Source organism: Lynx canadensis, chromosome B2 (assembly GCF_007474595.2).
Source record: "Lynx canadensis isolate LIC74 chromosome B2, mLynCan4.pri.v2, whole genome shotgun sequence".
Taxonomy (NCBI): Eukaryota; Metazoa; Chordata; class Mammalia; order Carnivora; family Felidae; genus Lynx; species Lynx canadensis.
Window position 1 is genome coordinate 36349507 of NC_044307.1, and position 13148 is coordinate 36362654.

The window sequence follows — 13148 nt, forward strand, 5'->3', positions numbered from 1 at the left end:
AATACTTGGGTTGTTTCCTGCTGTCAAGGATGAGTGGTTCACTGCAAAAGGCAGCCCCCAACATGCACAAGGGTCTCTCTGTGATGCTCTCTCCACCTCTCTACTTGTCTTTCCTGCTGAGACCATCCGTCATGGGTTTCACGTGTCCAGACATATAGTCAGTGTGATCCCCGTGGTGCTGGGGAGGCTGAAAAGCCCCAGGTAAGCCCCCGACGTCCTTTCGTCCCCCTGGTCCATATAAAGACCAGCTTTGATTCCCATGGGAGCTGTCTGCCAAGCCTATTGGAGCTTGGCCTGGCTTTGTGCTGGAAATTCTGCCCACACACAGATGGATTACTGTGGGCCAGTTGTCTGTCCATCTTTGTTCTCCAGAGGGCTGTGGTTCTGAACTATTTATGAGTTTTAGAGCGAAGTGTTTAAGGGAAATAGAGCACTGCATTGGCAGACAGGAGAACTGGTTCATTCCTGGCAAGGCCAGGTTCTCACTGCATGGCCTTGGGCAGGTAAAGCCTCTTCTTTGGTTTTCAATTTGCTCATCTGTGAAATGGGCATGGGGGGAGGTGGGGGGACTAGACAGCTTAGACGCCTTAAGATTCTGTTTTAATGACCTTGTGGTATGTAAAGTGCCTAGACATAAGGTGCCCTCCTTGACCGTAAAGGAGACATATAAAATAAGAACCAATCATTAACCTCAAGATATCTTCGATCTAGTTAGAGAGACAGACTGACAACATGAAATAGTGAATGCCAGACATCATACAATTAAATGCCAGCTGTCTGGCATTAATGCATTAGAGCTCAGAAAAAAAAAAAGAATGCTGTGGGCTTTGTCTAGGCTGTGGGTCCCAGGATCGACAAGGTTAAGTTAGGTGAAGATGGAAGAGAGGACAGTGCAGGTGGGACCCCAAGGGCCTTCCCATGCCTACAGGGTCACCCTTTCAACTTTGCACAAAAGCGCTGTGTAGGCTAGCCACAGCCTTGGCTTACTTGTCACGGAGACCCTTGGGTCGATTCTTCTATCCCTTGTTCCATCCTGGGCTTGCCTGACCCTGGGGCCCGGACCTGGACCCCAACCCTCCTCTCCGCGCCCTCACTGCCTCGAGGGCACCTTCTCAGAGCAGGAGTGGGGGAGAGTGGAATCCTTCACTGTCAGAAGCATTTCAGGCAGGAAATGAAGAATTTCGTAGGTGGTTAAAAATACAGTGGAGGCTGATTTATGTTTGAATTTTGTTCCAGGACAGCAGATTACAGCCCAAGTTCTGAGGCAAAGGCAGCGGTGTCTTTATGGCCTGCTTGGATCAGTTTTATGTCTTGGTGATTTTTATTCGTTTCGGCTAAGCCAAGGTGCTCGAACTTTTCTGTCCTGTACTTCACTGGGGAACCCATGTAGCACTCCTTGCGCCCCATCTCATTTTACCATAAACAGACAGCAAAAGAGACGAAAGGGATGTTTTTGCTCGCTATTTAACTGGCATCTGCTTTTTAGCTAAATTGAATCAAATCATAAATGATGAATCTCCATGAGACCCTGAAGTAGATGTCACGTGACATCGCAAAAACAAAAGGACAGGGATCTAAATATTATCGAATATGCATATCCTTAATGTCTTGATATCCACAATATCCTCTTGATCAGATGCTAGTGCCAAGATAAGCTGTGTGACCTTTCCCGGCATGTTGTTAGGTTTTTGCCTCGATGGCTACTGTCTCTTTTGTAACTGATCACGCTTCCCACATTTTGGTTCATGAGGAAGCTCAGATGTGAACTTGTTCAGGGATTTTGAGCACGGGTTTCCATGTACTAGTGTTTTCCCTGGCTTTATTTTATTTTTCTACCCTTGTTTTCCCTTTGCTCTCTCACTCTATTTTTATCTCACTCTATTGTGTGCATCTTGGTAAACTACCTCAAATCCTGTTTTGGAACACAAAGAACATAAATATATCAATAAATACATCCTGTGTTTGTAAATATGGCACTTTGTTCTTTCTAAAGCAATTTTCGCATCCATTAGCTCTGTGGATCCTCACATCCTCATCCATGAATGCAGTAACTTGCAGAAAAGGACAGACTCACCCTCTATATATCTAGACCACTGAACACCTTTAAAGAAAAAGACAGGAATATGAAACTAACAGCTCATTAAGTAACTTTCTATTAGAAGATGTAGATTGAGAAGGAGAAGGACTCCAACCAAGGTTGGAGTCACCAGTTGGAGAGGACACAAACTGGGGTGACCGCTGGCTTCGGAAATCTCCTCCCTCCTCAGAGTCCATCTCTGTGTGGCCATCTCTATTGGCCCCTCCTTTCTGACAATAGACCCACTCCCACTGCTCATATGGGTGGCATGTGACTCAAGTTGGGCAGCCAATCATAGAACTACATGCCCCTGACCGTAGTGATTGGTTCAGACCAATCACATGACCTGAGCTGGGCCAATGGAGTTCTTCCCTGAGATTTTTAATCTCTAGCTGGGAAATGAAATTCCACCTCAGCTCTGCTTGTAGAGCTGTTGGGATGTGATCCTGGAATGGCTGGGAGCTATACTCTCTTGAGGAGAAGCAGCTCATGTGAAATATGAGAGAAGGCCGGCAGCATGCACAAAGCAGCAGCTATGACAGACAGAGAGTGCCCAGCAGCTGTTTGGAGCTCATGTTCCTCACCCTTGCCCCTCCCAGGATGGAGGCCAAGAAATCTCCTTTTTTGAGTAAGCTAGTTTGAGCTAAGTTTCTTTCACTTACAGCCTAGAGATTTCTTAATTCATATAATATTTAGACTTTTTTTTTTTCTTTTCTAAGGGAGTATACTCTGAAGTTCTGTTTCTCTGGGGTCCAAATTTTGGTTTCCTGGATCCCATGTCAGGAACCTCAATGTTTAGCTTCACCAAGGGGGCTTAGGCTCTGGGCAGCAATAATAGTAATTACCACCACCTTGTCATGCACCTGTCTATAGCTGGGCCATCGACAAAGGCCGTAGAGCTTAGTGGTTCAGAGTGGCTCCGAACATGGCTCTGTTGCTCATCAACTGTGTGAACTTGGGCAAGTCATTTAACGTCTGAGCCTCAGTTTCCTCATCTATAAAAAAGTGAGGATAATAATAGTAGATACCTCATAAAATTCATGTGAGGATTATATGAAATCATCCCTTTTAGCATACAATGATGCGCCTAGCACCTAATTAGCACGCCATAAATGTAGTTCAATTATTTTGGGTAATTTACATGCAATATTCCTCAAGCGCTCCTATGAATGAGGCAGAACAAATATTCTCATATCTGTGTGGCTGATGAAGACTTTGATGTTCAGAGCGGTTAAGTGACCCACCTGGGTCATATAATAACTGGAAGAGTCTGGATTCTAGACACTGGAGTCAAATCCAGGGGAAAAACAAAACAAAACAAAACAAAAAACGAAACCAGGGTCATCTCCTTGAGACCAAATGACACTGTGCTGTCTATTGTCAGGAAGCCAATTTCAGTTACAAAGGGCACTATCCCTCCAGGGGCAGAGTCCATTAGAGAAGCCAAATTCTGTCCAGGAGGCTGTGCTTGGTGAGGATAGAGGATTGACACTGGAAAGATGCCCAGAGAAAGGGCTGCTTAAATTGGCTTCCCTGGACACCTCCAGCTGGTGTCTGTCTACCCTCCTCTCCCTCTTCTTCCTCACTGTCAGCTCTCACAACCCCCACAGTTTGAAAATAAGCATTCCAGAAGACAGACTATCAGAATCAGAAGGTAATACAGAGATGGCTGGATCCCATTCATTCATTCAACAAACATTTGTTAAACATCTACCATATGCCAAGCATAGCAAATAAAATGGTAAACAGACACAGATCCAAGCTCTTGTTTTACAAATGAGAAAACTGAGTCCCGGGAAGGAAGATGGATTCCCTAAGGTCTACGGTGAATTTGCAACTTTATTAGACACCTTCTAGAGATAATCTGCCTAGCTCACAACGATCCCCCTTTCCTGAGGTTTATGGGATCTTGCCTTCCTCATCACAGCTGTTTGGACCTGAGGAGAGCACCTGACTGAAGCTGGACCAATCAAATTTCATCACCTAAGAATCTGACCCTGGAACGAGATGATGGTCTTAAGCCTAGCAAGAAAGGCACAGAAAGAATGCATGGTCCTATCAATGTACCAGTTCTTGGTTCAACACTTGGGTATGCCACGAACACCACCCATCCCTTATTGTATTTCTTCTTCATTTTGGGAATTTGGAAGTTGTTGTTGTTGTTTCCTTCTCGCAACAAAAATAACCTAAACTAAGACTGTGGCCAAGAGTGGATTAAACCCAAGTCTCCTGGCTCCCAGATCTGTGTTCTTTCCGTCATGCTGACTGGCAGCAGGATGCATTTTCAAGGATCCCTCAGAACTCTGGCTTTTGAATATGACCTTAGATATATCAAACAAAACCATGCCATCCAAAGGGGTCCTCAGCACTTCAGGGAAGGGATCTCTGGGGGGTGCCAAATTCCATGATCTCTAAAGCAATTGCCTTGGAGGTGCATGTGATGGTTTCCAACAGCAACAGAGAATGGAGATTAAAAGTTCAGGCTCCGAAGCCCGACTGCCTGAGTTCAAACCCATCAAGGTCCTCCACACCAGCTGTGTACCTCGGGCAAGTTGCTTTTCTCAGATTCCTCCTCTGATATTTACTCCCACAGGGTTGCTGTAAGCCTCCATATATGTAGAAAGTGCTTAGAACAGTGTGCAACAATAGTAAATGCTAGCTGTTTACTATTAACTGCTTTTTTTAGATCGCATTTCCCCACAAAACATTCCCAGGCCCTTAGGGTTTAGCTTTCACTCACTTCTGTAGCTGCTGCTAGTCTCCTGAGATCCACCTTGGTCTGATCACATTTTCGGCGTAAAACCCAGCAGCATTCAAAGCCCAAATCAGAGACCCACATGAAAAGCAATCAGTCTCTGACATTTTACACACCTTGATGTGTATTGTACCTGTGATGAGTCAGTTGTCTCAACTCGTACACTCAGGAACTGACCGGCTTGCTTAAAGTTTCTCATCAGACATTCATTCAATAATTATTTACTAAGTGCCTACTAAGTGCTGATCTCTATACTGGGGCTGGCAGACAGGTTGAAAGAGAAATACGATGCCATGTTACCAGCACTGTAAGGGAGGCAAGCGTAAGGAGCTAGGGATGTGTTGAGAATGTGGACCTAGTTCAGACTGGGGACTTAGGGGGGCACCTGCGTGGCTCAACCGGTTGAGCGTCCAACTTCAGCCCAGGTCATGGTCTCACGGTTTGGGAGTTCGCACCCCACATCGGGCTCACTGCTGTCAGCCTGTCAGCGCAGATCCCACTTCAGATCCTCTGTAACCCCTCTCTCTGCCCTTCCCCTGCTTGCGCTCTCCCAAAAAAGAAATAAATGTTTTTAAAAAAAACAGACCGGGGAGCTAGGGAAGAAGGCTCAGAGGAAGGCAAAGGTGAGTAAGAGTTAGACAGGCAATGCAATTTCACACCCATCAGATCAGCAGACATCTGACAAAACCAAGGGTTGACAAGAATGTGGAACCACGGAAGCTCTGAAACACTGCTGGTGGAATGTAAATTAGTACAATATTTTGGAAAACAAGTCAGCATTAACCAGAAAAGTTGAAGATGGACTCGTGCACCAGCTGACATGTTACAAGCATGTGTCTTGTTGCAATAGCAAAGAACTGGAAACAACTTAAATGTCCCTTATATTAGTCAGCTACTACCGCGATTTGGCAAAAAATGCCAAGTAACAAATAATCCTAAAAAAAATCTCCCTGACTTATAACAACAAACATTTACTTCTTGCTCACAGGATTTCAGGTTAGCTGGGGTGATCCTGCTCAGGTTCGCATCTGCTCCGTGTATGTCTCATTTGGGGACTCAGGCAGAGGAGACAACAGTTTGCCGGGGATTTCCTCTCCTCGCAGCAAATGGCAAGACTGCAAGAGGCCAAGTGAAACCATGTGGGTACTGTCACAACCTCTTTTTGTGTATCACGTTCTCTATTAATGTAATACGTCACATGATGCTAATGTAATATGTCACCGGTACACAGGTTGACATATTATAAGCAGGTAATTCTGTCTTGGGCCAGTGGATGGTCTTGCCATTTGCTGGGACAGGAAAGTCGGGCAGAGTGGCTGATTGAGGAAGAACAGTGATGAGTTCAATGGAGTGGTGACCCTGAGGGCTGGGCTCCAGGGTACAGCTGGAGGGGTCATAGATGGGATGGGAGGGCAGGTGGGTGGTTGAGGAAGCCTGAAGGTCTCTGTGTTCTTTGTGCTCCAGAAGGGGAGCAGTGGGGACTGGGATGGGCATGGCAGACACTACCTATCACCTACTCTACAGGATTCCTTCTCCCTCACTAAGAGAGCCCCAATCCTCTCCACCAGTCAGTGTGCCCAGGCCCAAGATGAATCATGATAGGTACAAATCAGTTATGACCATCTAGTCCCCTCTGCCAGTGATCGGCTTAGGAGTAGACATGTGACCCCATTCTGGTCAACGAAACCAAAGGTCTGCTGGGTTTTCTAAGAAACTGTTTCCTCCATGATAAGAGACATATGTGAGAAGAAAATCTTCCTGTCTTCTCACGGTACACATACAGTTTTTCTCTGCCTGACCCTTTCATTTCTACGTGGGCAGCCGTTGGGAGGGCGTGCAAGGCTCGGAACTGCAGCAGCCATCTTGTCACCACGAGGAGACACATTAAGGGTGGCAGAATGAAAAAAACAGGAAGAGTCTGGGGCCTTGATGACATCTGTAGAACTGCTAAACTAGTGTTAGGACCTGCTCCCTGCAGACACTTGTCCAGTACACAACATATACCCTCACGATTTGAGCCACTGACTGTTGGTTTTTCAAATGCATCCTAATTGCCGAATGCACCCTAATTGACACAGGGGATTTGACATTTTGAAATAACCGAAGTGTGGCTTGAAAGAAGGAAACCAAATGCAGTGTTAAGGTCTTGAGGCTCTTCCAATAGCCTCCACAACCCTCCACAGCTGGATTTCCCGCCCACTAACTCTGATGTCACCTCCTATTACTCTCACTTGCTCACTCTACCTCAGCCACATTGGCCTTTGCTGTTGCTCAGACATGCCAGGCCCACTCCCACCTCCACACTCCCCAGTGTCTTTGTACCTGCTGTTCACGCTGCTTGGAATACTCTCCCTCCAGATGCCTCCATGGCTTCCTCTCTCGCTCTCTTCAGGTCTTTACTCAGAAGCCACCTTCTGGATGAGATACTCTCTGGCTACTTTCTTTAAGTTGATGCCCCCTCCCAAGTCCCCTTATTCTCCTTCCTGTTCTTCCATAGCACCTCCTCTATATTTTGCTCATTTGTTTTGTTCATTGTCTCTCTCCCTGAGGACCTGGCTCCATTTCATTCACTGATGTATCCCCCAGGGCCTAGAATAGTGAACATAAGTAGCAGATGCTCAATAAATATTGGTTGAATGAATAAATGTGGGAATGAATGAATGAATGAGTTTGCAGGGGCTCCAGGACGAATAAGAAGGAAGCATTTCCTCTTGCAGACCTCAGCAATCTGGAGAATAAAGGCAGATGGCTGGACTAATTCGGGGATGGGCTTTGCTCAGAGGGAGTAGCAGAAAGACAGCAAGAGGGACAAAGGTTTGGAGGGGCTTCTCTGGGGTAGGGTCTCTACATCTGAGGTTATGAAGACACACGGTGTGGTGTTTGACAGCATGGACTGTCCCAGGACCTGTATGTGGCCCTTCCTACCAGCTCGCCCCAGCACAGAGCCCCCTGCCCTGCCTCCCTCCTGGGTGATGTTCCTGTTCCAGTCTCCTGCTTCTACTTCGGTGGCTCCCCTCACCTGGAATTCTTTTTTATTTTTATTTGAGAGAGAGAGAGAGAGAGAGGAGAGCAAGCGAGAGCACAGGGAAGGGGTAGAGGGAAAGGGAGAGAGAATCTTTTTTTTTTTTTTTAATTTTGTTTTTGATCTTTATTTTTGAGAGAGAGACAGAGTGTGAGTGGAGGAGGGGCAGAGAAAGAGGGAGACACCGAATCCGAAGCAGGCTCCAGGCCCCGAGCTGTCAGCACAGAGCCTGATGCGGGGCTCGAACTCACGAGCCGTGAGATCAGGACCTGAGCCGAAGTCGGACGCTCAACCGACTGAGCCACCCAGGTGCCCCGAGAGGGAGAGAGAATCTTAAACAGGCTTTGCGCTGACTGGAGCTCCATCCCACGGCCCTGGGGTCACAACCTGAGCTGAAATCAAGAGTCTGTCGCTCAACTGACTGAGCCACCCAGGTGCCCCTCCCCTGGAATTCTGACTCTAGCTATGCTTAGCCACACTGCCTGCCTCCTCTGGGGCAACTTCCCCTTGCCAGAATTGTCAAATGCGCCCAAAATTGTGTCCCCTACCCCCAAAGTTCCCACATTTTATGTCTGTGTTTGACCTCCAGCCCAGCTGCCAGCCCCCATCCTCTCCCCTGCTCCAAGGCAGCCTGCAGGGCAGGGGGGCCCATGAAGACACTCAGCAAACCCTTAGGGGGCGGGGGAAAGGTCCTGTTATTTCAACAAGACACATTTAGAGACGAGTATTCCTTTTGGGTCTTCCATAAAATGGCACTTGCCCACCATCCCCCGTTTCTTCTGGTGAGGAACATATGCTTCCACACGTGTTGTCGCATTTACTCCTCCAAGAACCCCGGGAAGAGGGTGCTATGATTGCCACTTTCCAGATGAGGACACTGCGGCCCAGAGAAATGCAGGAACCTGCCCGGAGCTACACAGTCAGAAAGATGCAAGCCGGGTCTGAGGGGGTCCGAGTTTTCCCCGGGGTGAGGGCGAGAGAACTCGTTTCCACCTTCTCTGCCAGCCACCTCTCCCCTTCTCCCTCCCCTCCCCTCTCCTTCTCGGCCAGAAACACCAGAACCCTTTCTCCAGGGAAAGGGAGAATCAGTTCCGTGTGCTTGCGGTGAACAAAGGCTCAGGAGGAGCTGTTCCTAAATGGCTTGCTGGAGGCACCGGCGTTATTATCTGTGGCCTCCCCTCTCCCTCACCTCCTCTCTTTGAGGCTCTGAGGACTCAGAGAGAGTCTGTCCTTGCTGGGTGCCGGCTCAGGCCAGGAGTTAGCCAGATTACAGTTTAGCTGCCTCCACCCGCCTGCCTGGAAGGCTCAGATCTCTTCCTCCAACCTTCGGCGTGCCTGGATCCTCCCACTCACTCCTCCAGCCTCTGCTTGGGGTGAGAGTCCCTCCCGCTGGTACCTGGAGGGCTGTGTGGAGCTGGGCTGTGGTCACGCTGAGCGTCTGGGGGGGCCGGAGGCCCTGGGGGGAGCGGCAAGGCCTTTCGGGAACAGAGGTCGTTTCTGGTGCCGGACAGGAAACCTTCTCCTTGTCCCTCCAGATCCACATCCCACCTTCCCACATCCTGCTGCCTCCTGGCCGCCTCCGAGGGCTCCCCTGACCTCCGGCTCCCTGCTGCGTTTGGAGGAAGGGAAGGGAGTGAGGACGGGAACTTTATTATCCAGTTCCCCCCTGGTGAGGTCATCACGGGCTGGCTGTGCCCTCTACCCACCCTTACGCACTGTCAGGCGGCCCCCTCCACACTGCTACTCTCTCAGGGGCTTTCTTCAGCCCTAGGGTGCTGGGCTACCCCTTGCGGGCTTCCCTAAACCCTGTCTGGACCTCTGCAAGCAAACCATTAAACTCCCCTCACGGACAGGAAATGGGGACTGAGAGGCAGTGGGGTGAGCAGGAGGCATGGCCACCCCAGCCCCCACTGCCCCGTCTCCTGGTTGGGGAGCCGCTGGCGAGCCACGGGTGGGAGTTCAGTCAGGTCCATCTCTAAAGCAGACCAAACACCTGCTGCTTCCAAGTTTGGAGGGGAAACAAACGCTGGAGACTGCTGTCTTCCCCTGTCCCCTTTGGAAGAGCCAGGCCGCCCCGATGGGTCCAGATTTCTGGGTAACAGAGCACGGAGTTAACAGCGATCTCCAAATGTTTGGATCACATGCTCCTGTGGGTGAAACATTTTTGAGGATGTGCCTGTGTATCAGCCAGGGTCCCGGCGGGGAAACAGATGTCCCATTTAAATGAGGGTAATCCAAGAGAGTTTATATACAAAGGACTCTTTGTAAAGATGTACGTGTATGGGCGCCCGGGGGACTCAGTCGGTTGAGCGTCTGACTTCGGCTCAGGTCACGATTTCATGGTTCATGAGTTCAAGCCCTGTGTCGGGGTCTGCACCCACAGTGGGGAGCCTGCTTGGGATTCTCTCTCTCTCTCTCTCTCTCTCTCCCTCTCTCTCTGTCCCTCCCCCGCTCTCTCTCGCGCGCGCGCTCTCTCTCTCTCAAAATAAATAAACTTAAAAAAAAGAGATGTGGGTATACAGGAACCACAAGGGACTGTGCAGTAAGCAGAGAAAAGACCACCCCTCTGTCCACAGGGAAGAGAAGGGAATGATTATAGAAATTTGGAGGAAGAGAGTCAACCTGTGAGGAGCTTTCTAGTAAGGGACACAGCGGTCTGAGGTGGCCCGGGGGGGGGGGGGGAGGCACGAGAATAAATTCCCTCCCTGGACTGTCCTCCAACAAACCCTCCTATTAACCAAATCTTACCTGAAACGCCAGGGCAGGGAGCCTCGGGGCAGGGTGGAGGAGGGCCAAGGGGGGAGATATTCAGCTCATATCCCCAGCAAATATATGTTTATCTATTAATAATTCTAAACACACACAACTGTGTTAATGTATTATATGTATTATAAAGTACACACAAAAAGCCAAATTGAAAAGGATAAGGTAAAATAGAAGTGGCACCCCAATAGATTATTTCATGCCTCCTTGGGATGTGGGCTCCCTGCTTTGATGCAGCCTGCTTTGTAAAGGCCAATGTCCCTATAGGAACATTCTGGGGTGACGGAAATATCATCTTGACCTGCATCGTGATTACACGAGTGTACACGTGTGTAAAAACTGACCGAGCTGTGAACTTAAGGGTAGTGCATTCGACTGTACCTAAATCACGCACACACGCACGCACGCACACACACACACACACACACACACACACATCAGAGCTCAGTGGTTTCCTACCTGGCTTCCATGGCTCATCCGAAAGGGTAGAGCAGCCTGTCGTCCAGGGCTACTTCAACCCCCTTTCTTCTCTTTTCTCCCTTTGTCCACACTGACAGTGCCTGGGCCCGGTGCACCCTCCTCGGGAGGAGGCCCAGCTGCCTGTTCCTGAGCGTAATGAGTCAAACTTACAGGGCTCTTACTATGTGCTGGAAGCTCTTCTAGGCACTTCACACACAGGAGCTCATCTAATCCCGTGACAACTTACGGACATTGGTACTATTTTTACGTTCATCTAACAAATGAGGAAACCAACACACAGAGAAGGGAAGTGACTCACCCAAGGCCACACAGCTGTTAAGAGGCAGAGCTAGGATTCGGCCCCCAGGTCTGTGCTCTATAGTTGTATAGCTTTCCTGGGGCAGGCAAGGAAGCCGCCTTGTGCCCTGATCTCTTTTCCTCTCTCAGCTCCTCCAAACCCCTCCCCCGCCACTCTCTTCCTGTCATGTGGTGATTGGTATGGGATCCGTCCTGGCCTGGGCTAGCTGGGCACCTCAGGGCCAGTGGCCTGGGAGGTAGGAGTCAGGCCCTGGAGCTGGGCCCTCTGTCCCTCCACCTGGCCTGGAAGAGGGAGAGGTTTATGTTTGCCCCATACCCTTTCCCTCTGGGCAGGCTGGCCTCCTCTTCTCCCTGACTGGCCGATCCTGGCCTCTGCCCTTTGCCAGCCTCCTCCCCACCGTCTGCAATGTGTTCTGCTCCCAGCCCATCCCAGCCGGCCTCTAGGCCCTGTTGAAATCCTGCCCTCCCTCTGGAGAGTGTCCTGCCCACCCCAGCCCACCTTTTGAATCTGCAAGCTGGGCTTCCTTCTTACCACAAGCTCAGGCAGGGTAGGAACCATGTCTGTCTTGCTCACTGTCACCAGCTGGACACCTTCCTCCAAAGGTGCTTGGGACGGAGCAGGTACCCTCTGACTGAATCAGCAGGGGAACATATTCATGAGTCTTGATGTTGTTCTGTGAGCCCGTGGAGGATCACGGGGGGTTTGTCAGCACCTGCATTGCACGATCAGAATCCTCCCAGTGTCCTGGGGTGTTTGGGGCTGGCCTCTGTCCTCCTTTCTGAAGATTGTTTGCTTGCCAAGACCCCTCGCCAACGACTGTAAGAGAAACGGTAGGCCCAGGCTCATTAGCAGCACCAGCCGTAAGGCAACCAGGCAGGGCAGCGCTTACAAGGTCCGCTTTGCTGACCGTGGGCACCATTAAGTGCCCGCCCAGTGGGGGAGAGCCTGCCCACCCGGGCCTCCTCGCGACAGCCTCGCGTCACAAGGCCTCCGGCAGGCTGAACTCTGTCACTTCACAAGACAGGTCATTTCCCTCCCCAGCTTCCAAGCCTTTACCGGAGCTGTGTTCTTGTCCCTTCTCTCTGTTGGTATTGAAGTCTGGGCGGCCTGACAGCCCTGGCAGACAGCCCAGAGGCCAGCGCCCCAGGCAGACACTCTTTCTGCCTTATTATTCAGCTTCAGTGGCCTCGCTGCGATTGGGTGGCATTTGTGAGCACAAAAGAGAAGACGCGAGCATTCTGGAGTCCCTTTCAGAAAAGGGCGCCACCGGCCTCCTGGCTGGAGATTCTCTGGAGGTCTGGTTGAGTCTATTTTCGGCTGTTGGGCATTTCTGTTTGTGTCCTGACCCTGGCCCTGGGCAGTGCAGGGTGGGGGTGGGGCGGGGTGGGGGGTCTGCTGCCCGGGGAGGGGGCTGGCACAGGGATTTCTACCAGGGTCTCCTAGCCTGGAGGATCTGGTGCGGGCTGCCCAGAGCTGGAGTAACAGTCTTCCCCAGGCCCAGGCACCCTATGTGCACACTTCCTCAAAAACTGGGGTGATGGGGGTGGCGCCCACCGGGGTCTGTCCTCTGCCACAGGCACCTGTTTCCACCTGGCTGCTGGGCCTTCCTCCTCCTGCCTGTGCAGGCCCCTCTGGGAAGTGAACAGAAGCCGCTGTGCGTGTAGATGAGAGTCGGCAATCAAGGGCCAACTCCCTTAATTGGTGCCTGGTGTGACTCAGGGCTCCTTTGTCACCCACATCATCATCCGTGGTA